Source organism: Callorhinus ursinus, unplaced genomic scaffold, assembly GCF_003265705.2.
Source record: "Callorhinus ursinus isolate GAN/ISIS: 27379988/994484 unplaced genomic scaffold, GSC_fseal_2.0 scaffold3, whole genome shotgun sequence".
NCBI classification, from domain to species: domain Eukaryota; kingdom Metazoa; phylum Chordata; class Mammalia; order Carnivora; family Otariidae; genus Callorhinus; species Callorhinus ursinus.
Genome location: NW_027397065.1, coordinates 17,778,031 through 17,806,002, shown reverse-complemented (window position 1 = coordinate 17,806,002; position 27,972 = coordinate 17,778,031). Strand labels below are relative to the sequence as shown.

Sequence of the window (27,972 nt, the reverse complement as noted above, 5' to 3'; positions counted from 1 at the left end):
TCAGTTACTAAATTCTTCATCTCTGCTTGGTTTTTTCTTATATGTTCTATTTCTTTGTTGAAGGTCTCACTGGAGTCCTCCACTTTTTTCTCAAGTCCAGTGAGCATCTTTTCGACCGTTACTTTAAATTCTCTATCAGGCTTATTGCTTGTGTCCATTTCTTGCTGTGATTCTGTCTTCTTTCATTTGGGACATGCCTCCTGTTTTGCCTAACCATCTGTGTCTGTTTCTGTGTGTTAAGAAAGTCAGCCATGTCTCCTGCTCTTGAAAGTAGTGTCCTTATGAAGAAGAGGTCTCATGGTGCCCTGCAGTGTAGTGTCCCCTATTCTCCAGAACCTGGCACATCAGGGGTGTCTCCAGTTGGCCTTCAGCCCAGTCATCAGCAATGGCCTTTTTTGCCTATTGTGGGCAAGGTTTAGTCCCTGTATTGTTCATGGCCTAGTCTGGTGCTGCCTTAGGCTTGCCTTGGATCAGATCAGGTGTTTGCCAGAGTAGCAGTCACACTGAACCACGGGGCAATCTCCCTGTGTTGTCCTCTGAGTGGCTTTTGTTTGTGAGTGGGTCCTGCATTTGGACCAGATGTCTGCCCCCAGCCTGCTTCTGGGGCTGCAATGCAGCTGGTGTGTGTGGGTTTTCCTCCCCTCTACCCAGGGCGGGAGTCACTTTGGTGTGGTGCTGGCCTCTGTCAGGGCTGCTTGCCCGCTGCCAAACTTGGGGTGCTGCTGGGGATGGACTCCTGCTGAGGGTGTGTTGGAGGGGTGGGTGCACAGGGTGGGTTGGGGGTGCATACAGTGTTAGTAACATCTATGTTGCTCTGCCGTGGGAGAGCCCCTGTAGCTGCTTTGCAGAATTCCCGTGAGGCCTGGTTGGAGCAGGTGGATGCAAAGGAGAGTGTGGGGGAAGGGCCCCCTGTTAGCAAGCTAGGTGGAGCGTGTTCTTGCTGGTTCTGCAGGTGTCTGGGTATGTAGGCTGGGGTGTGGTAGTGGAGGGAAATGGTGCCGGCTGGCTCTTTTGTTTTTGGAGAAGTCTCCTGAAGATCCCTGCCCCTCCAGCACCCATTGAGGTTAGGAAATAAATTTCCTTCTTGTATACCTCAGGCATTCTTCAGACTACTGAGTCCAAGCTGTATCTCAACTAGGTTGTGTGGTATGCTGTCTTTTTAAGGGTGGGGACTGAGTTTTCTATTGCCCTCTGTGTTTCCCAGGATTGAACCACTGATTTTTAAAGTTCCAGGTGTTAAACCCCACTGATTGTGAAATCTTGCAAAATTAAGATCCTCTGGTTTTCAAAACCGAATGTCATGGGGGTTCATCATCTTACTGCTGGTCCCCATACGTGAGGTGCCGGGGCTGGGGTCTGCTGCTCTCCTGTTCTGTGCTTGCAGTGATCCTCCCTCCCTGGACGGTCTTGTGCGTTGGTTTGGTTCCCACTGACGTCTTTGTTCTTCCTACCATTTTCAATGTGGCCTCTTCTCTGTATTTAGCTGTAGATAGTCTGTTCTGCCCGGTTGTTTTCTGGGTTATTTACACTGATGTGGGTGTTATCTAGGTGTATCCGTTGGAAGAGGTGAGCTTAAGATCCAACTATTCTGCCATGTTCCCAGGAAGTCCAGAGATGAAATATTTATCAGGATTCTTAATGCTCATCACTGGCCTTTGTTAAAAAATGCCTTATAAATGAATTATATTTATCTCTAATACGCTTCTGTTCCATAAGCATCCATACTCAGTGAATTGAATATGCATGAAATATGAATGACAAAGTACGTTCTCAAAATCTATAGTTGCCCTTTATTCTTTGTGTTTAAGACTAATTTTGTTATGCTGTATATTGAACTGAAAAATGTTTTGGTTTGTTGTTTCAACCAGATCATGAGCTATAGCCATAGCTTATTAGTTGACAAAATAGTCTTGTGATGCAAGAGGTAACTTTTGCTACTTTGCAAATAATGGAATATGTTAGGGACAGCATAATTAACTCTGAATTCTTTGACCTACTTGTATTTCTTTACTGCTTGCCTTATTTAAAAATAATTTTACAAAAAGAGAAAAGGGCTCTGAATTTATACTTGCTGTATCTACATTTATCTTTGATCTTACATGTAAGTCATATGTAAAACACTGGACAGAGAAAATAACTATTGACTTTAATGAACCTCAAATATAACTGCATTATATTAAGATAACAAATGATTATAAATGTTATTTAAGAACATTTATAGTTTTGGCTTTTTCATCTTGGATTAATAATAAATCTGGTTAGACTGATACTTCTTTTCTCCATTTAATTACTAGGTTTCTGTATTAGAACTTTCAGTATACAAAAGACCAATTAAAATGAAATAAAACACTTTAAGACCAGAGACTAAGGGTTGTAGGAAACAGAAGCTACTCTAGAGCTTTTAAATAGAAACAGATTTAGTATAGGGAGAATTAATGTCTTACAAAATTATTGAATGGCTGTGCAAATGGTTCTGGGCACCAGGAATGTCTTTTTTTTCGTTTTTTAAGATTTTATTTATTTATTTGACACAGAGAGAGAGAGCACAAGGAGGGGGAACAAAAAGGGGAGAGGGAGAAGCAGGCCTCCCGCTGAGCAGGAAGCCCAATGCGGGGCTCCATCCCAGGACCCTGGGATCATGACCTGAGCGAAGGCAGACGCTTAGCTGGTTGAGCCACCCAGGAGTCCCATAGGAATGTCTTTTTGAACAAGATCACTGAACTGATGCTTAAGGTAAAATGCTGCTTCTGTTAAGGTGGAGAATCCAGGTATTACTTTGGAAATTGTTAGATCCCAGAACTCACTGTCCTCGTTTCCATTTAGGATAGGAAATCTCAACTCCCAGCTCTGCCCCCTCCACTGCATCTGCCTCTTGAAACTCATAATGCCCACACATAGACAAATCTGTGTCATTACAGACCACTGTACTGTCTTTGTAGTGTCACTTTTGAGCAGAAATCACCAAAGAGAGAAGATATTCTCTGCTTCATTTCTGCCTTCTAAGCGTAGCTGCAAGTGAGTGTGCAATTAGTTTTTAGCCTTATAGATTCTTTAGTACAGGAAGGTATACTAAAGGAAATTGAAATGGATGCTGAATCCCCTACCATATCCACTGCATTCATATCAGCCAGTTTCTACTAACATTTTAGTAGGTTATGGTCTCAAAGAAAGAACACAGTAATCAGATTAACACATTACTCTGAAGCAATGTGAATTCCTTAAGAGCAGTGATTTTATGTTGTTTGAGGAGCCTTAAACCTTCCAGTAGGACTTGGTAGTGTAATGGCAAATACAGATTAAAAATAAAAGGGTTAGGTTTTCTTTTTGAAAATAAGGAGAGGGGCACCTGGGTGGCTCAATCTCTTAAGCGTCCAAATATTGATTTTGGTTCTGGTTATCATTTATGGTTGTGAGATCAAGCCCTGTGTGGAGTCTGCTTAAGATTCTCTCTCTTTCTTTCCCTCTGCCCCTCCCCCTCTCTAAAAAACAAAAAGAAAGAAAAGAAGGGGAGGGACTTCTCTCTCCTCCCTTTTCTTAGATCATTTACTTTAAAAACTATAATTGTAAGTTCTTTCTCTGTCTCTTGGAAATGTATATATATATTTTTCCAGAAGCAAAATAAGCTTCTTTTCAGCTTAATAGTCCAGAAATGGATTTTTTAAGGACCTGAGAACTAGCTCTTTAGAAGGTAAACATTTGACAAAGATAGCACCTCTATCTCTTAGTTTCTGTGGGAATATATGTTTTTATTTCTTTGTTCATTCTTATCCTAAATATAGTACTCTCAATATATTTTCTTATAAATTGTGTTCGCTCTGTGTTTATTTAAATAGTGATCACTGAGCTCTGTTCAAATTAATTAAAATCACTCTATTTTATTTTACTTTTACGTTTTACTAATATATCATTCGTCATGGTTGCACATTTTGTTACATCATGCCACGTCCCTTACCCTAAGTATTAAAGTTGAGTTGCTTGAAACTGAATCCCCACCTGGTTAACAATTCTGTACTCATCTCAAAGCAATCTCACTGCCTAAAACTATTTACTTTCCAATATTTACCTATGATTGTTCCCAGGACTCATTACACAATACTCTCTAAGCCCATAGATTAGCCTTTTGCGTGTTGTATTCTATTGTCCACAGATTCGTTTTGGTTAAGCTGATGATATTGCTAAAAAAACAACCAACCAGTATCCTGGGATCCACTTCTGTGTCAGGCTCCCTGCTCAGCAGGGAGCTCGCTTCTCCTTCCACCTGCCTCTCCCCCTGTTTGTGCTCTCTTTCTAATAAATAAATGAAAAAAAGAAAAAAAAATCAGTTTCTCAGGGAAATACAACATCAAACTGCGTCCTGAGTAAAGGCCTAGGGAGGATTAGCAAATAGGTCAGGGCTGGAGCTCAGAGAATGGGCCAGTAACACAAAGAGCTGAGACTCTTCTAAAGATATTTCTAGATTTTGGTGAGAAAGATTTTTTTTTTAAAGATTTTATTCATTCATCTGACAGAGAGAGAGAGAACACAAGCAGGGGAGTGGGAGAGGGAGAAGCAGGCTCCCCACTGAGCAGGTACCCCGATGCTGAGCTGGATCCCAGAACCCTGGGATCATGACCTGAGCCCAAGGCAGACGCTTAACCAACTGAGCCACCCAGGTGCCCTGGTGAGAAAGATTCTTGAGTATTTGCTTTCTTTTTAATCCATGAACAGTTTAGGTTTTCCATAATTAGTTCCATTCAGGGTTGGATTCTGAGGAAAACCTTATGAATTATATTCTTCCTGAATCCCCCTGATAGAGATGAAAGCAATTCCTGTGGGACTGGCAAGGTCAAGCCCCTGTGATAAGTCTGTTCAGAAGGTTAAGAAGGTCCATCACTACCACAGTCACCTCAAGGTGCTGGGGAGAACTGAGAGCATTTCTCACATTAGAAATTGGAAATCAGGGAAGCCCTTGATAGAGTATTTGTATTTCTTGATCTTCTTGAGGCATCAGAGCATTTTTATTAATACAATGAGGATACCTTGATGTTGGAATATGAAATAGTGTCCTGTAGAAAGAGGCTGGCAAAGAGAAGGAAGGGAAATAAGAAATCCAGACAAGTTCCTTCTGGGGGCCTGCCAATCTTTGAGTCCAGTGTTTGATTATCTTAAGACTGTCCATCATAGAACAGGGTCTTCATACTCTGGGGCAGGGTAGTTTTAAAGCAAGCCACTGTCTAACAATTCTCTTATCTGCACTTAATTTTTAAGCCTTCCAGTATGTCTGATCATACCAAGGAAATAAGGAGAAGGTATTATGCATACAGGTTGTGTTAGAGTATGAAAGAATTACACTGTTTGTGATTCTTACAGTTTGCATGAAGTGGTGTGATATGAAGTCTAATCAGGCTAGATAGATGTGTAAAGCCTTTAATCCAGTTTGAGTTGATGTTTATGTGTATGGTGTAAGATAAGTGTCCAGTTTTCCCAACACCATTTATTGAAGAGAGTGTCCTTTCCCCATTGTATTATTTTTGTCTCCTTTTTCATAAGTTAATTGACCATATATGTGTGGGTTTATTTTTGGGCACTCTGTTTTGTTAATATATGTGGCTTTTTTTATTGAATAGATGTCACATGTAACATTGTGTGAATTTAAGGCATACAGTATGCTACTTTGATTTATTATAATAATATGATTGGCATTGTGGTATTTCTCACATTACATAAGTATAGTATAATAGTATTGTCTATATTCATTATACTGTACGTTATATCTCTATAGCTTATTTACTACTCATTACAAGTTTATACCTTTAAACACTATCAGTCTTATCTCCCTAGCCCCCATCTTCTGGTAACCACCGTTTTACCCTCTATTTTTTTTACAAGTTTGATTTTTTTCAGATTCTATGTATAAGTGATATCACATAGTACTTCCCTTTCTCTGTCTGACCTACCTAGCTTAGCATAATGTGCTCAAGTCCCAATTATGCTGTGGCAAATGGCAAGATACCCACCTTTCTCATGGCTGAATAATATTATATATATGTTATACACACACACACACCTGTTTTTGATGCATTGGTATGTTGTTTCCATTTCTCAGTTACTGTGAATAATGCTGTAATAAACACGGGAGTACATATATCTCTTTGAAATTCTATTTTCATTTTCTTTGGCTACATACCCAAAAGTGGATTAGCCAGATCATATGGTAGACCTATATTTTTAATTTTTTGAAGAATGTGCATATTGGTTTCCATGGTGTTTAGATCAATTTACATTCCCACCAACAGCATATAAGGGTTGCTTTTCACCATATCCTCACCACCACCTGTTGTTCTTGACCTCTTGATGATAGACAGTCTAACAGGTATGAGGTGAAAATCTCATTGTGGTTTTGATTGGCATTTCCCTGGTAATTAGTGATGTTGAGCATCGGTTCATGTGCCTGTTGAACTTTTTGATGTCCTCTTTGGAAAAATGTCTTGGTTATTCTGTCAATTTTTAAATCAGATACTTTTTATCATTAAGTTCTGTGCATTTGCTATATATTTTGGACATTAACCCCTTATCCAATATATCACTTGGGAAATTTTTCTTCTATTCTGTAGGTTGTCTTTTCATTTTGTTTCTTTTTCTGTGCAGAAGTTTTTGAGTTTAGTGTATTCCCATTTGTTGACTTTTGCTTTCATTGTTTGTACTTTTGGCGTCATTACCAAAAAAATCACTGCCAAGACCAATACTGATGAGCTTCTTATGTTTTCTCCTAGGAGTTTTATGGTATCAATTCTTTTGTTTATATTTTTGATCCATCTCATGTTAATGTTTGTGAGCGGTGTGAGATAGGGGTTCAATTTCATTGTTCTGTATGTGTTTCTCAGCACCATTTGTCAAGGAGATTATCCTTTCCTCATTGGCTCCCTTAGTGCATATTAATTGACCATATACGCTAGAATTTAATTCTGGGCTTCTGTTCTTTTCTATTAGTCTGTGTGTTTATTTTTGTGCCAGGACCTTACTGTTTGTATTACTATGACTTTGTAATATAGTTTGAAATCAGGAACTGTGATACCTCCAGCTTTGTTCTTTTTTGTTAGGATTATTTTGACTATTCAGAGTCTTCTCTGGTTCCATACAAATTTTAGAATTTTTTTTTTAATTTCTGTGAAGAATGCCTTTGACATTTTGATGGAGATTGTATTGAATCTGTAGATGGCTTTGGGCAGTATGGCCATTTTTACAAATTACTTCTTGCCCATGAACAAGGGATGTAAAAATATGGAATTTTATACAATTTTGCATGTCCTTCTTGCACAAGGACCATGCCAATCTCTCTGTATTATTCCAGTTTTGTGTATGTGCTGCCAAAGCAAGCACTGGGAATCTTTTATAGAGGCAGACTTCTTATAGCATGCCCAGTAATGGAGGCCCTATAATTAGGGATGTCATTAGTCCATAAGGAATCTTTACCTGAATTTAACTAAGCTCATGGACAAGAACCAAAGCCAAGGTGCCTGGATCTGCATGTGGAATGTGAGCTGGATTTTACCTTTACACACTCATTTTTCCAGCTAGTTGAATAGAGTGCACAAGCCAAAAAACTCTGGGTATAATACCTGCTAATTCTATTTTTATTCAACTTCAGGGCAAAGAGAAAAGGTTGGCAATATAATTTTACCAAATGGGATAAAGATACATTCCTTTTGGCATTTGTCCCTAAATATTGTTTAAAACTCATGGCTGGTTTGCAAAAAGAAAAATAACTCATAGGAAAATCATAACCTTTGTTGTAATATGCACACCTTCTAAAGCAATAAAAATAAGCTGTTATGAAATAGGATAAGTGGAAGCGCTAAGAGAGAAGTATTTAGGCTCTTGTACATTTCTTACATACCTACTTAACAATTACTACGTTGGATTAGAATTATTTGTCTATTTTTCTGCTTACTCCCAAACACTATCCTTAAAGGCAAGGAAAATGTGTTTCATATTTGAATTGCAAGCAAAAACACAGTGCCACATAGTCGGCATTTAATGAATGCCTAATATTCCTTATTTTTCACTATTTTACTTCCTTAGGGAATACTAGTGTTAAAAGATCTGAGATATAAATTTTGAAATAGCAACATGTAGATTCTTTCTAATGAGACAAACATAGGAGGACTGTTTTCTGTACTCACCCATTTCTTTCTAAGACTACTACAGCTTGGCAGCATACTTTTATAAATATTATACCTTACAATACTGTTATTAACTATTTTAACTAATAGTTAAATTTTTAATGCTCAGGCTCTTTTATTTTACTATTTTCCCCCTATTTTACTCCCAGACTTTGAGGAAATAGTGTCAAGTTCTGCCAGTCATTACTAATTACAGTTGATCTTTGAGCAACATAAGGGTTAGGGGCTTCGGCCTCCTGAGCAGTAGAAAATCCATGTATAACTTTGACTCCTCAAAAACTTAACTACTAATATCCTACTGTTGACCAGAAGCTTTACCAATACAATAACATAAATAGTTGATTAACGTGTATTTTATATATGTATTACATACTGTGTTCTTTTTTTTTTAAGATTTTATTTATTTATTTAGTTGACAAAGAGAGAGAGACAGTGAGAGAGGGAACAGAAATAGGGGGAGTGGGAGAGGGAGAAGCAGCCTTCCTGCTGAGCAGAGTGCCTGGTGCAGGGCTCGATCCCAGGACCCTGGGATCATGACCTGAGCCGAAGGCAGTCGCTTAACCACCCAGGCGCCACCTACATACTGTATTCTTACCATAAGTTGAGAGAAAACAAAATGTTATTAAGAAAAACGTAAGGAAGGGAAAATACATTTACAGCATTGTACCATATCAAAAACATTCTGGGTATAAGTGAACCCATGCAATTTAAACCCATGTCGTTCAAGTGTCAACTGCATATGATATTAAGTGGGTACTTAATGACTCTGAGCTCAGAATTGTATTTCTTTGTTAGAAACATATGAAAAGATATTTTCACTTGCAATTGTGTTGTATTTGTTGAACTTCTACACATAATGCCACACAAAATTGTTTTTGTACTAGTATTGGTGTGCTAGTAGTCACTGACTACCTCTGGTAACATAGCTCTGTCATAAAATATAACCTGACAAGTTGTAGCTTGGCTTTGAAATAGAAACATCGATTTAAAAGTGCCTAGAATAGAGTTAAACATCAGAAGAAATGACAGACTGTATTTAAAGTATGATTGTATTTAGTCCATGTTTAACGTAATTGCATTTCATCCAGTGTTGCCCTAAACATACATGTAATGTATGTGGTGTTCGTTTGTTTTCTTTCTGATCTTATTAAAAGTATTCTTATGTGAAGGTCCTCATAGAATTTTTATTTTTAAACTACAGACAAATAAAAATAGACTTTAAAATGCTTAATCTTATTCTATCCCAGAAGTACTGTGATCTCAAGGCAACAATTTGTAGTGATCCAGTAAAATAAAACTCTTTCCTCCTCTTCTGTTTAGGTTTAGTACCTACAATAGGAAGATACTTTTGGTAGCATTGCCATTGAAAGTTACCAGGTTTAGATTCTTTCTACTTGTGAGAGAGCTTCATTGTTGGTGATAAAGAATCAAGTAGAAAATTGAAAGCTTGGATAAGAAACTCTCTCATGATTTAGCACAAGTGAACATTTTTGTTTGGGGACTGAAATAAACTCCTTTTATCAATTTTAAAGAAATGCTTATGGTGTAAATAGGTCATTCACGATTCTTCAGACATGAGCTTTGCAAAATGAGCTTGGAAATGGTTTATATTTAAATCTAAAAAGAACCCATGATGAAATCATGCTAACTATAGAGCTTCCAATGTTTTATGTCATTTATAGGGAAAAGTATAAAGCTGTCCCTGACTTCCTGTGGTAATTAGTGCCTCTTTTATGGTAGCATAAAATGCTCTAATGGTAATGTCGTGTGAAGTCATTGGTTTTTATCAACTGCTGAAATTAAATGTTGTCAGTAAAAATAGTGGATGTTGTCGCTAAAAATAGTGAGATATATGGGTGTGTCAGGCTTTCAGGGTGCAGAGACATATACCTGCCTGAACCGGGCTTTCTTTTGAGGTTCAGATTAAAGGCCCAACTTTGTAGTTTCATCCCTCACACTAAGGGAAGGTTATTGACTGCTACTTACTCACTTGCTTTTATGGAGGTGACAAAGAGAATGTCTGAAAGAAAGGAGGTCAGGGTGGAGGGAGGAATTAGGGAGACACTTGAATATTTTTGTTTATTTTACATTAATTTTTTCTCTCAACAAAGATTAATCTAGTATGTTTCCTAAATTTGATGACTGAATTCATCCTTTTAAGCTTTTCAAAAGCAAGAGAATGTTCAATTCTATTTTTATAGATCATGGTGAAAAAGACCAATGCTGGAGAAGAACAACAAATGAAGCAAGATAAAAGACAAGAGGGAAAGAGAAGAGGCGTAGGAGAGTGAAAAGTCTTCTCCAAGCTTCTGTGTTGTTAGAGATGGTGAGGTTCTCTCTTCTCTTTTTCAACTCAATTCATCTGTTCACTTCTTTCTTTTGCTGTCCCTGTTCATTCTTGTCTTTGTTCATTCCTGTCTTTTCATTTGCCTCTTTAAACGTTCATTGTTACAAGAACCCTCAAGTTACACTTTACGATTACAACAGTGACTGCTAGAACCTTTCCCTTTATTCCTGTTTCCAATGGATGGTTAAGGCTAATGAACCTGTGGACACTGTCCCCTTTCTAAATCTGGACATGGCAGCCCTGCCCCAAGAAAAGGAGTTTCCTAGAGTCCTTGTCTAAGAGCAAATATTGAAGTAGAGCTAAGTGTCACATGATGATAGCCAGTTAGCTAATCTATTTCTGGGAACAGATTATAATTTAAAACTTTGCCATAACCCCATGGTTATTCACTTGGTGACAGGTAGAGAAAGTGGCCCTGGTTTTGGAATAAAAGTCTGAGACTGCTTACAAATAGGAGACATAAGAATAAATTCTTAGAAATAGAAATGGATTTCAAAGGGTAACATTTTATTCATTTCGTAAAGACAGTTCTAATTGTTTTAACTGGCTATTTTCACTTTCTGGGAAGACAGGATGGCAACATTCATAAGCCTGATTCAGAGTTAGTGTAGGACCATAGGACTGTGAGGGGGAGTGATGTGTCACATCCAGTCTGAGGCATTTAAGAGTTAGTGTGTTTCTTCCTCTCTTTCTTCTCTCTCTTGCTCTACCTTGCCAATCCTAGAAACCTTGGAAGGCAGACATCAGGAAATGGGGAGGAATCCCTGACTAGCTGCATAGAGTTTTTATAAATGAAAATTTTTTATAGTAGTGAGGCCCTGATATTTGTTACTATAGCAAAACCTATGTGATCCTGACAATTACTTTTAATGCAGTATTGTGGCACATACTGTCAATTAAATGACAATTATCATTAGTCTTAAGGTGGTATGTGAACCCAGTGGGAGATGAAGTAGTTATTATTCTTTCATTGATAATCTGTGAAAATGAAATTAAGACATATTAGCCAAATATGATGGAAAATGAATTAAGTTCTTTTGGTTCACTTTGGGGTATATTTAAGGATGAGAGCAATGGAATCATTTTCATTTAAGTATACTATATCTTTTTATTTAGGCAATCTCACATAAGCAGCAGTACTTATAGTATAAATTCCTAAACTGTGACCTAAATAGTTAAGGAAACAATTTTAGAAGAAAAGGGAGAGAAATGGAAGAATAATAGAAGGAAAAAGAAGAAAGAAAAAAATTTTCTGTGTAATTATATCTCCTACCTCAATAAACTCCTATGGTAGTCTATGCGTGTTTTCAAAACTACTAACTAGGAGGGCCCAAATCATTGAAATCACGGAGTATAATAAATGGCTCAAAAAATAAAGAAGCCGAATAATGAATAACACACTTTTAAGTGTCAAAGTTGGGGTCATCAATCATGGTTTGGCCACCTATATTGTTGGAACTTTGGAAGAAGATCTAGGAAAAATGACTGCACACAGGTCCTAGAATTAAACAGATTATGTCAGTTAACAGATCAACTTAAATTTGTAAGTATGACTCAGTTTTCTTAGCTGAACTTCATGCATTATACAGTTATTGTGATTTCAATAACCCAGTCACCCACTTTGTTGAGGACTGTGCATGTATTTGACATCCTCAAAGTACTCTCCTCTTAGAAGAATAGAGCAGTGTACTTTAGCAGTGATTGTAAACCGTAGTTTCTCTTAAAATGCTTATGATTAGCTTGCCATCTGGAAAATTGCTCTTTAACATGAATAGAATAAATTTTTTAATACACATTACCTAGTTAGATCTTTTTGAAACTTTTTAACTTATTATGCTTTTCATGTCACCCTGACAGAAAAATGGTGCCCTTATATGAAGAAAAGTAAAAAAGCGTTCATGTATCTGTCAGTCAGGTTTTGCTGTGGCAACGCATATTTCTTGTCCTTGGATTGAATAATCTTTGCTTCAGCTGAAATTGGCTAGGCTTGGATTCAGGGTTGCTTTGTATAGCTCTCATTCTGAAACCTAGGTGAAAGGAATAGTGGTCACTGGGGGCCTACCTACTGGCGGGTAGTAGGAAGGCAAGAGGGGCAAATGGAAATACATGATGCCTTTCGAAGTCTCTGCTTGACTTGCACCATTTTATATCTTCTCATGTTACTCTGGTCAAAGCAAGTCCTGTGGGCAACACCCAAAACCAATGGGATAGAGGTGTATAGTCTTACTCTACTGGGAGGTCTCACAAAGTTTTTGACATATACTTCTATTACCGGGAGAGAATGAAATAACAGTGAACAGACTCCATTCAGTCACACTCGTTAACCCTGCATATGACTGTGGACTCTAGATGCACTCACTAATGTCTAAATATAAAAGGTAAAAATATAAAGTTAATTTAGGAGAACATCTAGGGTAGTAGGAAGAACTTTTTAAACAAAAATACAAAAGTACAAACAAGAAGGAAGAAAATTAATACATCTGATTACATCAAGATAGATTTCTTTTTAATAAAGGGCATTATGTAAAAGTTAATAAATAGATAATAGATTGGGGGAAGATACCTGTAAAGTTAAAATCAACTAAGAATCAATGCCTGGAATATGAGAAATTCTTATGAAAAGAGCAATTCTAATACAAATATGTGTCAAAGATATGAGAAAACATTTTCAAAAGATTAAAGTGAAAAAAGTACCAAGCACAAATAAGGGGAAGTCATAGAATTATTAGTAATCATAAAATATAACTTTAGAACCATTAGACTGGCTAATATTAGAGTGCTAAATAATACTAATCGTGCAACAATAGGAAACTTCATGCACATCTCATGGAGTGTAGATTTTTGTGGACATTTGGACAGTAATGTGGTACCAATGAGTCAGTTGATGTATATATAACCTCAGGATATAGCAGTTCTTATATGGGGTATATAATCCCAAACCATCCTCACACAAAGTCAGAAGGAGAAATACTGTGTGTGTTCTTTTAGGAACACTGGGTTGAAGACTAAAATGAAGTAAGGGAGGCAGCTTGCGTGCAAAATTTAGGGAGACACTCACTTAAGTTCATGTAAGACATTAAGTACAGGGTAGTGTACTCACTCAGAAGATGAGAGCCTCCTTAAAATTTGTACACTAGTTGCCTTGCTTGCCTCACCCTAATCTCTTTGTACCCTGATCTCAGGAGGCAACTTGGAGTCAAAGTAGGTGTCTATCATTTGGACAGTAGGTAGATGACATGCGGGAAATGCACAGGATGTATGGAGAATGACACATCATTTGGAAACAATGGTTTAAAGATAAATACAGCTGTAGGAGTGAGTTTCAAGTTGTTTAAAAGAAAATAGGAAATATTGTCTGCTGTGCTTTAAATGCACATGTCAAATGGTATTTTATTTAAGAGGTGAAACTTAATTAAAACAAAGCCAAAATAAATATACTGAGGAAAACTAAAATAACATAGCTTGTTTAAAAATGTTTCTAAAGCAATGTCCTTAAAATTGATAAAGCTAAAATGCATATTTTTTATAATCATCAAAATATTTTATGTATCAGAAACTTTTAAATATGTGGGGAAAGGTTTAGGTCATTATATAGAACAACAGCATATACCTTTAGATGTTCCCCAAAATGTGCCATATATATTTCTCAATTCAATTTAAAACTAAAACACTTTAAAAACTGATGTAAGGGCATACTGTCATCTATTTTGTCCAAAGACTTTCCTGAGCTTTTGGTGCAGATTTTGAGTGGTTTAAAATATTTTCATTTTTTAAATTTTATTTTATTTTGTTGATATAATAAATATATAAAATATAATTTTATATATTATATATAAATATAAAATATAAATTTATTAATATAATAAAATTAAAAAATAAAAAGTAAATATAAACATAACACTAAAAATTTGATTAAAAAATAGATGATTTGGAGACATTAGCAGAATTAAGAGTCGGAGTACAATGTTATGGTCCACTTTAAGTCAGATTTTTAATAGCTTTGTCAATTTTTACTATCACACCCTGGATGAAGATAGTAACTGAAGATGAGAAATTTCAGTATAGCAAAGAACTGCCAGATATCCACAAAGAGATGCTGAGTATTTGAAAGTGATCTCTACTGATCCCAAAACAGACAATCTGGACCATCATTTGCTATAATCCAGCTTTCTGTTTTCCTGTCCTTATTTGCATTCTTCAATGTGTTCATTTACACAATATACTTAATTAAATGTGTCCTAATTCTCTGAGGAAGTTGTTGGCATACTTGATAAATTGATTTGAAACTCTTTTTGATGATACTGAGGGTTGAAATAGGTTTGGAATAGGTTTTAAAAAAGAACAGAAAAATAAAATCATAATCTAAATTCCTTGCAAAAGAGATAGTAACTCTCAGTATGAGTTAGTTTTCAGTCCTATTTAATTTGGGAACTAGCTTATTTGCATACCTCTAGGAGAAATCTTCCTTACCCAGAGTAAAGAATGACAGTGTCAGATTTTAAACTACTGTGTTTCCCAAGTAGTATGGCAACTTGTTACCTCCTTCTATAGGTGTTGTTAATTGTAGAATAGGCTGGTCATTGGTACAGTCTCACCAAAGTTAAATTTATAAGATTTATAAATTGAAAGATTTATAATTTATAAGTTACACAATTTACAAGGTTTATAGGCATCAGGTAACTTCGTGTGCAGAGTAAAAACATGGTAGGTGCCACACTTCTTTTTCCTTGTGCACAGATTGCATCTTCATTAGATTCTTCTGAAGGCTATATTCTAATTTGGAACAAATAGAATAGATTTCATGTCAGTTTTGTGGATGATGAGCCACTAGGCTGGTGCAGTGCTGCTTCCTGGGGATGCTACAGAGAAGAGTCTATAGCGAACCTGCACACAGGTTCTCCCCTTCAATAGGCACAAGACTCAAATGTGAGGGAAAGAAAAATCAGGGATTATATAGTAAGCCTTATCTTTCCCTTGTTGCAAATAGGATGACTGACTACAACTACTACTGTTACTAATATTTATTAAATACTTATTTTTTTAAAATGACTTACATATATATTATATGTATAAAGATAGGTGAGGCAATTTACTCAATGTTATACTTTCAGGGTTAAACAAAGCATTCTGACTTATGAATCCACATTTTTGGAAAATTAGAATGAGGAGGCTATTTGCACTTTAAACATTTTATTTAAAGATTTTTTTAACCACAATTATGTAATTATTTCATAATACTGTCCCTGATATAAACCAGATACTAGAAGCTACTATGCACTGTTTCCACATATATACTATACTCATTTTCCATTAAGTTATAACTTTAACTTAACTCATGATTTTATATTTCATTTGGTGGTGCTTTTTAAAAATGAAATATTTTCTAACTGTAAGCTATAATCTTAAGAGGTTTAGTCAGTCATATAGCTAATTAATATAGATGTCACTCTTATTTATATCACATTAATCATATTATCTTATTTAACATTCCAACACTAAGAAAAAGTGACTAAGCTAATACTGTGAGAAGCCATATTTCATTTAAAATTGTTAGAGAACAAGGTGCTGCTTTTCTCTATTAGGTGAAAATTCTAAATTATTATTTAAATGGACTCATTTGCAAATTAAAGTAAATTAACTGCATTCATTAAAGTTACACTTACCTACAATGATTGACTTGATGAAGAATATGATTTATAGTTATGCAAATGCCATTTAAATTTTCATGAATTAAATTATAACCTCATAATCACAGTAAAGTTACTCAAAATATATTGTCTTGTAAAAATGTAATAATATAGGGTATATATAGATTTTTGTATATATTTAAGTATTGTTTATGACTAGAACTTACTAATTTCTCTAAAAACAAGTAATATCTTTTACGAGAGTGATGCGTCCTTGAGTTTCATCGTGGTTGAAAGTGTTCTATGCATGGTGTTATATAAAGTATTACGAGACTAAGTGTGCCATCTATTTAGTTTATGGTCTGTACAGGGTTCAGTGGTAAATAGTGTGTCTTTTTTATCTTCCCTAAAACTCCGTGAATCTGAAAGATTTTTCATAAGGATTTCTATGGACAGGTTCCATTTTAGATACTGGAAATGCAGTACTGAATTGACAGACAATAATCTCTGCCTTAGCGGAGCTTAAATTTTAGTTGAGGAAAAAGATTAAAATAAGTACATAAATTAAAAAATAATATTTGTCTTAAACAGAAAAGGGAGTTAGGATTGTAAGTATGACAAAGAGAGGGCATAATTTTACAAAGGGTTCCAGAAAATTCTCATGAAGAATGCAAAATAGGACTGAAGAAGAAAATCAGAATGATATTTTATTTATCTTTGGAAGAGCTTTACCAACATAAAGAGCAAATGCAAAGCCCCTGAGATAGGACTTTGCCACCAGAGAGAGACCCAATGAGTAGAGGAGTGGTGTGAGATAAGTTTAGAGAGGTAACTTGCTCCAAATCACATGACACAGATGATAAATGGCCAAAGCAAGGACTTTAAGAGATAAATGACAGGCAATCAGATTAATGAATTAATCGATGGATGGATGAATGAATATATAGATAAGTAGATGGAAAATTTGACTAATAGATACCCGATTATTTAGTTATTCCTTCCAAGAACATTGTTCAGTCTAGTTTGATATCTGAAGCAGTGGATGCTTAAAATAGGAGAAAGAAACCAAGTAACTAACCATGTATATAGCTGCCCAATATTTCACTCTGTTTGCATCTGAGTTAGATACAGAACTTAAATTGGAAGAAATTATATCCCTGAATTTGATAGTTCCAAGATAAGAATATAAACTCTGCAGAATGCTTTTACATTATACTCTAATAATGATAGCGGCCTTTAAGTCACATACAGGTTTCATATTTATATTATGGCAGCCTCTCACTGTAGATCTGACCCCTTTTTATAGTTCAGAAATTTTTTATTTTATATAGAACTCTGTCAGCCTCTATTTAACAGTCTGTTCTGTACCAGCACTGTTCAAAGATTATAAATGGAAAAGTCAGACATAGAGCAATAAACAGCAAGAAGCAAGATAGAAGGGACGGTAGGACAGAGTGAGTAGTTGGGAAGATCCTGGCCAAGTGGATGAGAGAAATGGCAATCCTCCCTTCTATTACTGAAAAGATGGTAGTTAATAAATACTGAGCAGTAACAGGGCACCTGGGTGGCACCAGGGTCTTGGGATCGAGCCCCGTCTCAGGCTCCCTGCTTGGTGGGGAGCCTGCCTCTCCCTCTCCCTCTGCCTGCCACTCCCCCTGCTTGTGCTTGCTCTCTCTCTCTCTCTTTCTCTGTCAAATAAATACATAAAATCCTTTTTAAAAATATTGAGCAGTAAGAAGTTGAGCACTTAGAAGTTATTTAATGTCCTGCAAGAACCAGTATGCTAGTCAAAGTAATTTTTTCCCAAGTGTAGGTAATTTACAGAATTTACTGATAAGATCTTCTTAAGTGTAAAAGTTCTCTCTTTTTGTGAGGACAATTTCCTGATTTCTGTCAGTGACTTTTAGCCAAAGACCTCCAGAGAAACATTAGAAGTGAACAACTGGGTGCTCACATCAGTGAGGGAAAGCATATACACCATCGGGGAACATGGAGCATCTCATAAGAGTGTTAGAATCTGTCTCAGGATTTAGTTTTGGTCTAAGGAGGAGTGGGTTCTCTGGAATGGACACTGTCAGAAAGCAGGGACAAGTCTATGATTGGATCAAGGAGTAAAAGTTAGTCATTTTTTTTTTTAAGATTTTATTTTTAAGTAATCTCTACACCCAAGGTGGGGCTCGAACTTACAACCCCAAAAGTTAGTCATTTAGTAAAAAAAGTGTTCATTTTCTTGTGAATGGTACAGTAACCTTTTTATTTGTACTTAGACAAATTTATAAAGTGGCCTTTTTCTCATTTGTGTCTCAAGAGTGACCTTATGTTGGTATATTGTGAGATTGTTTATCAAATAGGATCATAAATGGCCAGCTTTTCGAATGTGAGGAGCTGTTCTGTCTCCTTTGTTTTCCCACATTTCTCAGAATTTTCTAAGGAAAATTAGCCTACATACTGCAGACATGAGTAATTTTGATAAACTATGTAACTTATGTGCAAAATCTAAAATTATCCCACTTCCTCAATATACAGAAAAAATAAAAGGTGATTCAGCATAAATATTATTTAATACAATCCTAAATAGGTTTTAACTTAGAATATATCATTTCAATAAGCTGCTATTTCTTCTAATGGCCATTAAATTATTTTGAGTAATAAGACTCCTTCACTTATTAGAAATATATGCAATAACAATCTGTTCATCATTTGTAGTATTTTGAAAAAGATTTGACAGAATATCATTTGAGTGAATGTATTAGTTATTAATATGAAACATTCTGTGCAATATAAAATATATTTTACATTCTTTACATTTGATTATGTCATTTGGCTGATATTCTTTGTAGTTCAATATCCTCATATTTGAAGGACTAAAAATTTTTCAACAGCTTTTGTCACATTGACTTTTTAAGAGACTTTTCTGAAACAGTTTTAGGTTTTCATAAACATTGAGAAAATAAAGGAGTTCCCATATACTCCACACCCAGTTTCCCCAATTAACCTCTTACATGATACACCTGTTAAAATTAATGATCAAATATAATAATTACTAAAGGTCACAGTTTATTTTTATTTCTTCTTTTTTGCCTAGTGGGTAGGATGCCATTCAGTCTATCTTCCATTGAATCCATTTAGTCATATCTACTTAGGCTTTTCTTGGCCGTGACATTTTTATCAGATTTTTTTGTTTTTGATGAACTTGGCAATTTTAAAGAGCACAAGTCAGGTATCTTCAAGGATGCTGATCTGTTGGAATGTTCTAATATTTGCCTCATGAGTAGACTGAGATTGGGTTATGAGGAGGAAAACCACAGAAGTAAATTGACATCATACCAAGGGTATGCATTATTAATGTGATTTATTATTGTGGATGTTGACCTTAATCACCTAAGGTAGTATTTGTCAGGTTTCTCCACTGTAAAGTTATTCCCATCTGACCCTTTCCACACTCCATACTGTACTCTTTAGAAAAAAGTCACTATGTGCAGTTCAGTCATAGGAAATGGGGAGTAATCCTCCCCCACCTAAAGGCATAGTACCTATATAATTTATTTGAATTCTTCTGCATAGAAGATTTTTCTTCCATTCTTACTGTTCCATAATTTATTTGTACTAGTATAAATTCATGATTTATTTACACTGAGAGTTATAATCTCATACTATCTTTATTTTTCCTCAAATTGTTTCTCCTTTGGCCACTGGGAGCTCTTTGAGTGGGCTCCCATGTTCCTTTAACACGGCATATCAAGTATGTGTATTTCTTTGTATGTTTTTGGTATATTCCTATTTTCTGGCATAACAAAATGCTCCAGGCTTGTCTTGTAAATCTAGTGAGGCCTACAATCAGTCATTTTCCAAAAAAAAACCATGCTTCCCTTATTGGAGAAGCATATTGGAAATTAGTCTCAGTGTTATGTATGCTTATTGATACTGGGTTATCATTGCTTCTATTCAGCTGAAAAAAGCAAGGAAATACATACCTGTATAGTAACGTATGTACAAGGACACATATATAGATAGGTGAATGTCTATCAGTATTTATACTGAGGTACATATTGATGTCTTCAACTCAAGTTCATTACCATAACCTGGACTACTCTCTCTCATCTATTCCTACTTCAACAGTACGAAACGTGGCTTCTAATAATCTATAATCCATTTAATTGCTCAGTTCTAGTACACATGTATAGCAATACCATTTTACCTTGTACTCACATGGGACACAGCTTTATGAGTTAGAGTACAGTCTTCATGTTTGGTTCCTTTTGCCCTGAGTCTTACAGAAGCAACTCCTATCTAGTTAGTAAGGTCAGCATTTTTATCCCCTCAGCTATCTTCACTAATGCTTTTTAATGTTTGTAATATGGAGAGATTCTTTTGTCACAGTCTCTACTCCATTTTCAGAACGTGTTTTCTTAAATTTTCAAAAAATTTGCATAAAGATTTGGTTTTTATGTTGCAAAGTTCAAAGGATTTTGACAAAGCATAATGTATCATACAGTAGAGTTTTGCCACTCTAAAAAAATCACCTAATTCAACACTTTCCTCCTGCCTTGAGATTTCTGGCAAACTGAGCATTTTACCATTTGTATACATTTTTCTGTTCTAGAATATCGTGTAATTGACACCATTCCTTATATAGCCTGTTCAGACTCGTTTCATTCAACTTCAAAATATGCATTTAAGATTCTGCCATGTCCTCTCATGGCTTAATAACTTATTTTTTAAAAGCACTGAAGAATATTCTACTAAATGGATGTACTACAGTTTCTCTGTTGCCTAATGGTGTACATCATGGCTGTTTCATGTCATGACAATATAAATAAGCCATTATGTTTTGGTGTGAACTTGGGTTTTCAAGTCAGTAACTAGGAGTATGATTGATGAATTATATGGTAATATAAGGTTTAAATTTCTAGGAAACTGCCAAATTGTTTTCCGGAGTAGCTGTACAATTTTGCATTCCTACTAGCAATGAATGAAAATTCCGCTTTATCTATATCCTTGTCAGCTTTTGTTATTATCAATTTTTTGGATTTTTATCTGCTGTGTGTAGCACTCTTTCATTGTTGGTAATTGTACTTCCTTAATGACAAATGATGTTAAACATTTTGTCATATGTTTATTTCACATTTAGGTAACTTCTTGGGTGAGGTATCTGTTTAGGACTCTTGACCAATTTTTAAATGTATTTTCTTACAGTTGAGTTTCAAGAGATTTTTTTTTTTTTTGGATATTTTGGGTGGAAGTTCATTAACAGATATGTGATTTCCAAAAATTTTTTCCTAGTTTGTGGCTGGCCTTTGAACAGTATCTTTTGAACAGAAAATTTTAATTTAATAAAGTCCAACTTTTAAATTTTTTTCTTTTACAGGTCATGCTCTTAGTATTGCTCACAATTTCTTTTTTAGGGTATAATTGACATACAGTATTATATTAGGTTCAGGTGTACAATATGATTTGCTATTTGTATATATTGTGAAATGATCACAATTAGTTAACACCATATATAGTTACTGTTTTTATAACACTTAAACATTACTCTGTTAATAATACTATATTGCATATCTGAAAGTTGCTAACCAGAGTCATCATGTTATATGTTACATACCCATTATTTTTTTATAACAGGAAATTTGTACCTTGTGACTCTCCTTTCACCAATTTTGCCCAACCCACCCCTCCCTACCATTCATCTATTCTCTTTACTGAATTTTTTTTTAAGATTCCATATATAAGTGAAATCATGCTGGCTTTTTCTGACTTATTTCATAATGCCCTCAAGTTCCATCCATGTTGTCACAAATGGCTACATTTAATTTATGGTAAATGATATATTCCACTTAGTGCATATATAATTCTCTTGATCCATTCATCCATTCATGGATGTTTAGGTTATTTCCATATCTTGCCTATTGAAAATAAGCTGCAGTGAACATGGAGGTGCATAAATCTCATAATTAGTGTTTTCCTTTTTTTTTTTTCTCCAGAAGATACCCAGAAGTATAATTGCTGGATTATATGGTAGTTCTAATTTTTTGAGGAGCCTCCAACCTGTTTTCTATAAGTAGCTGTACCAATTTCCATTTAGCTGTACCTATTTCCATGATGACCAACAATGAAGAAGGGTCACTTTTTCTCTTTGTCCTAAGTAACACTTAACATTTCTTACCTGGTTGTTAATAGATATCCTAAAAGATGAAAAGTGATGTCTCATTATGGTTTTGATTTGGATTTCGCTCATGATTGTGAGGTTGAGCATCTTTTTATGTGTCTGCTGACCATCTGTAGGTTTTCTTTGGAAAAAGTCTGTTTGTGTCTTCTGCCCAATTTTATTCAGATTGTTTGTGGTTTTGGTGTTGAGTTGCATAAGTTCCTTATATATTTTGGATACTAACCTATTTTCACATACCTGATTTGCAGATATTTTCTGCCATTCAAGGACTTGCCTTTTCATTTTGTTAATGGTTTGTTTTGTTGTGCAGAACCATTTCAGTTTGATGTAGTCCCACTTTTATTTGCTTTTGTTGCCTTTGCTTTAGGTGCCAAATCCAAAAAATCATTGTGAAGACCTTTGTCAAGCTTACTGCCTATGTTTTCTTCTAGGAGTTTGATGGTTTCAAGTCTTACATTCAACTCTTTAACTAACTGAGTTAATTTTTGTGTTTGGCATAAGATAGCAGTCCCATAGTTCCTTCTTTTGTATGTGGCTGTTCAGTGTTCCCAGTACCATTTACTGAAGAGGCTGTCTTTTCCCTGTTTTGTATTCTTGGTTCTTTTGTCTAAATTAGCAGACCATACATATGTAGGTTTTTTTCCTAGGCTTTCCAATTGTTTCCCATTCATCTCTGTGCCTTTTTTTTTAATGTCAGTACCATAAGATTTTGATTAGTTTTGCAGTATAGTTTGAAATCAGGCAGCATGATATGTCCAGCTTTGTTTTTCTTTCTCAAGATGGCTATAGCTCTTCAGGTTGCTTGTGGTTCTATACAAATTTTAAGACTGCTTGTTTTATGTCTGTAAAATGTGTCATTGGCATTATAGTGATTGCATTGAATCTGGATATTGCTTTGGATAGTATGAACAGTTTAATAGTATTCTTGCAGTCTACAAACATGGAGTATCTTTCCATTTAATTGTGTTCTTCAATTTCTGTCATCAATGTCATGTAGTTTTTAGTGTATATATCTTTCATGTATTTTTTCTCTATATATTGAGATATGATTTTTATCCTTAATTTTGCTAATCTGGTTTATCACATTGATAATTTGTGGATGTTGAACCATCCTTCTATCCCTGGAAGGAATCATACTTGATCATGGTGTATGATGCTCTTAATATATTGTTTAATTTGTTTTGCTAATATATTTTTTCTCAAGATGTTATTTGACAGAGAGAGCATGAGCAGAGGGAGAGAAAGAAGCAGGCTCCCCGCTGAGCAGAGTCTGACATGGGGTTCCATCCCAGGACCCTGCGATCATGACCTGAGCAGAAGGCAGATGCTTAACTGACTGAACCATCCAGGTGCCCTGGTTCGTTAATATTTTGTTAAAAATTTCTACATTCATGTTCATCAGGAATATTGCTCTTTAATATTTTTTAAAGATTTTATTCATTTATTTGACAGAGAGAGAGAGAGAGATAGATCACAAGTAGGCAGACAGGCAGGCAGAGGGAGAGGAAGAAGCAGGCTGCCCGCTGAGCACAGAGCCCAATGTGGGGCTCGATCCCAGGACACTGGGATCATCACCTGAGTGCAAGGCAGACTCTTAACCAACTAAGCCACCCAGGCACCCCTGCTCTTTAATTTTCTTATGGCATCCTTTCAGGTTATGATATCAGAGTAATACTGGCCTCATAAAATGAATAGAAAGTATTCACAGCTATTTTTTAAAATAATTTGAGAAGGATTGGTATAAGTCCTTTCAGTGTTTGGTAGAATTCACTAGTGAAGCTGTTTGGTTCTGAAGTTTTGTTTGTTGAGAGGTTTTTGATTACTGATTCAGTCTCCTTACTATTAGTTGGTCTACTCAGATTTTTTTTTCTTTTTTTTTTTATGATTTAGTCTTAGAAGGTTTTATGTTTCTAAGAGTTTATCCATTTCTTCCAGGTTGTTCAATTTTTTGGTGTATACTGCTTGTAAATAGTCTCATGTTCCTTTGTATTTCTGTGGTACTATAATCTCTTCTTTCATTTCTGATGGTATTGGAATCTTCTTTCTTGGTGAGTCTCGCTAAGGGTTTATCAATTTTGTTTGTTTTCAAAGAGCCCAGCTCTTAGTTTCATTGACCTTCTACTCTCTTTTTAGTGTATTTCATTTGTTTCTTCTCTGATCTTTATTTTCTTCTTTTTACTAACTTTGTGCTTCCTTTGTCTTTTCTTGAGGTAGGCCTTTAGCACTATGAAATTTTCTCTTAGAACAGGTTTTGCTGCATTCTGTAAATTTAGCTTTTATTTACAATTTCATTTATCTCAAATATTTTTCTTTTGATTTCTTCTTTGCTTCATTTGTTGTTTAATCTCATGTATGATTTCCCCAGTTTTTTCTTCTAATTGACTTCTAGCCTCATAGTACTGTGGTCATTAAAGATGTTTCATATGATTTTAATCTGAAATTTGTTAAGGTTTGTTTGGAGACCTAAAGATATGCTCTATCCTGGAGAGTGTTTCCTGTGCTCTTGAAAAGAAAGTTGATTTTGGATAGAATATTCAGCATTCAGCTATTCAGCCCATCTGGTCTAACATGTCATTTAAGGACAATGTTTCTTTATTGATTTTTCTGGTGAAAATCTAGATGATCTATCCATTTAAGTGGGGTATTAAGATCTCTTACTACTCATGTATAGGTATTTCTCCCTTTTTAGGTCTTTTAATATTGCTTTGTATATTTGATTGCTTTTATATTGGGTTCATAAATATTTATGTTATATCCTTTCCTTGGATTGACGTTTTTATCAATACGTAAAGCCTTTTGTTTTTGTCACAATTTTTGTTTTAAAGTCCCTTTTGTCTGATATAAATATAGCTACCTCAGCTTTCTTTTTATTTCTATTCTGATGAGGTAGGTTTTTCCCTCCCTTCAGTTTCAGTGTGTATATCCTCATATCAAACCGGAGGCTCTTGTAGACAACATATAGATGTATTTTTTTAGCCTATGTCTTTTGATTGGAGAACTTAGGTATGTACTTACTGCCATTTTTGTAGTTTTCTCTGTGTTCCTTTTTTTCTCTTATTCTCTTCCTTTGCAGTTTGGTGACTTTTCTTGGTGGCATTCTTAAAGTCCTCTCTCATTATCTTTTGTGCATATATTATAGGTTTTGCTTTGTTATTACCATGAGGCTTACATAAAACGTTTGCTATTTACAGCAGTCTCTTAATTTGATAATAACTTAAGTTCAAATACATTTTGAAACTATTTTTACATGTTTTGTTTTTGATGTCACTTTTTACAACTTTTGTCTTTTAACCTTCATACAGCTGTGTAAGTGATTAATCTACATTTATTATATACTTTTGCCAGTATGATTTATGCTTTTATATGTTTTCTGGTTACTTAATTAGCACCCTTTCTTTTCAGCTTAAGCAACTCTCTTTTACATTTTTTCTAAGGCTGATTTAGTAATGAAGTCCTTTAGCTTTTGCTCATCTGGAAAAGTCTTTCTCCTTAATTCTGAATAACAACTTTGCTGGACATAGTATTCTTGGTTGGAAGTTCTTAATACTTTGCATATATCATGACCTTCCCTTCTGGCCTACAGTTTCTCCTGAAAAATCAGATAGTTTGAGGGTTCCCTTGTATGTAACAAGTTATTTTTCCATTGCTCTTTTTAAGATTCCCACCTTTTCTCTCATTATAATGTGTCTGAGTTTGGGTCTCTTTAGGTTCCTCTTCTTTGGAATCTGAGCTTCCAGGAACTGTGTATTGGTTTCTTTCCCCAGGTTAGGGAAGTTTTCAGCCATTCTGTTTCTCAGTCACTTGGTTGTGGTGGCAGCACCTTCAGGCTCAGTCAGACACACAGTCAGGAGTGGCACCTCCCCTGCCATGAATGTTCCCTCATCCCCCACCTGTCTGCCTCCCCAGGTGCTGTCATTTTTTTATATTCTGCCTTTGCTACATTTGCTGCTCTAACTCCCCTCACATACAGACAAGGGACGCATACTGTGGGGTGGGGGTGGCAGCCTCCTAGATCCTCTCCTTCTGGTGTCCACCTCAGCCATTATTTCTTCAATTACGTTTTTGGCCCATCTCTCTCTCCCCCTTCTGAGACAAATGTAATGCCAGTGTTTGTCTGCTTGATGTTGTCCTTCAATCTTCTTCACTTTCTTTTTCCATTCTTCTTTTTTTTTTATCTTTTTGCTGCTCTGTTGGAGTTTCTCTGTCCTGTTGTAAAGTTGACTGACACTTTCTTCTGCTTCATCTAGTCTGTTGTTGAACCCCTTCTAGCGTATTTCTTTCATTGTGGTTATATTCTTCAGTGCAGTGATTTCTGTTTGGTACTTATATTTTCTCTTTGTTGAAGTTTTGTGTTTATCCATTCTGGTCTCGAGTTTGGTGAGCACCTTTATGACCATTACTTTGAATTCTATCAGGTAATTTATCTCTACTTAATTAAGGGTTTTCCTGTGGTTTATCTTGTTTCTTTTTGTTTGGAATATACTCCTCTGTTTTCATTTTGCTTGACCCTCTGTGTTGGTTTCTCTCCATTAGATAAAACAGCCCCCTCTTCCAGTCTTGAAGGTTTAGCCTTGTGTAAGATGAAAGTTATCATTCAACCGTGCCCTGGCTCTTGGTTGTCTCTCATATATGTGTGATTGTCCAAGAAGACTATTTTATTTTTAATAGCTCCTAGTGGTTGATATTATGCCAAGACTTGTCAGTGTCCCACAGTGAAGGATCACAGTAATCACTTAGATTCATGCTCACTGGAAGCCAGATTCGTAGGCAGCCACCACCCCCCTTTTTTTTTAGGGCTACAGGGGATATTTAAGTGTATATTTACTGGGAAGAGTACTTACTAACCTGAACAGAAGGAGCGTGAGTAAGGGAACTCCCTCTTGTCACACATACACAAGACCTCCATCATATATAATACAGAAGGCATTTCAGTTTGTGAGCCCCAGGCCAGAAATTCTTTTTTATTAAATCTAATATTTATGGATTCCTACTGAAAGGGAAATCCTGAAGAAGAATAAGGGCGGGAATGTACAAATTAATAAGTTATATCTTCACCATAATATAGAACACATCCCTTGCAGATCTGGTTCAGATTATTGTTTAAGATTTTTATTTTTTGAGAAAGAGAGGGTGCATGCAAGCAAGGGGAGGGAGAGAGAGAATCTCAAGTGGACTCTCCATGCAGAGCATGGAGCTTGACATGGGGCTCGGTCTCACAACCCTGAGATCATGACCTGAGCTGAGATCAAGAGTAGGTTGCTTAACCAACTGAGCCACCCAGGCACCTCACCTGGTGCAGATTTTAAAATACCAAATACATTTTTAGTCTTCTACATAAGTGTTTGGAAGTACTTTTGTGTATTTAAAATGAAGTTATTAGTACATTTGTACAGTAGTAACTGAACACCAGGAAGACCAAGACAAACACAAACAAATACAGTGTTCCCAAAGCTGTAGTCTGAAAAGTTGATTCTATATACATGAATGAGTTTCTTTGCTAGAAAATCCAAAGAATATAAGGAATGGAGATATGTAAAAAGGCTTTCTTGAGGGGAAGAAGGATACCCATTATGCACTCAGTTTTCTTTCCTTTTGCCACATTCATATTCTTTTCCTGCAGTCTGTTGTCCACGTGTTGTTTCTAAGCAACTGAGGAGACCGCTGTCT

The 27,972-nt window shown here is 35.6% G+C and overlaps 1 non-coding gene across 1 annotated transcript; it reads right to left on the bottom strand.

The window, feature by feature from the left end:
- Positions 1-7,254: 7,254 nt before the first annotated feature.
- Positions 7,255-7,359, bottom strand: LOC112820486 (U6 spliceosomal RNA). Its single transcript, XR_003207156.1, has one exon. It is a non-coding gene; the product is annotated as a U6 spliceosomal RNA (small nuclear RNA).
- Positions 7,360-27,972: the final 20,613 nt, after the last annotated feature.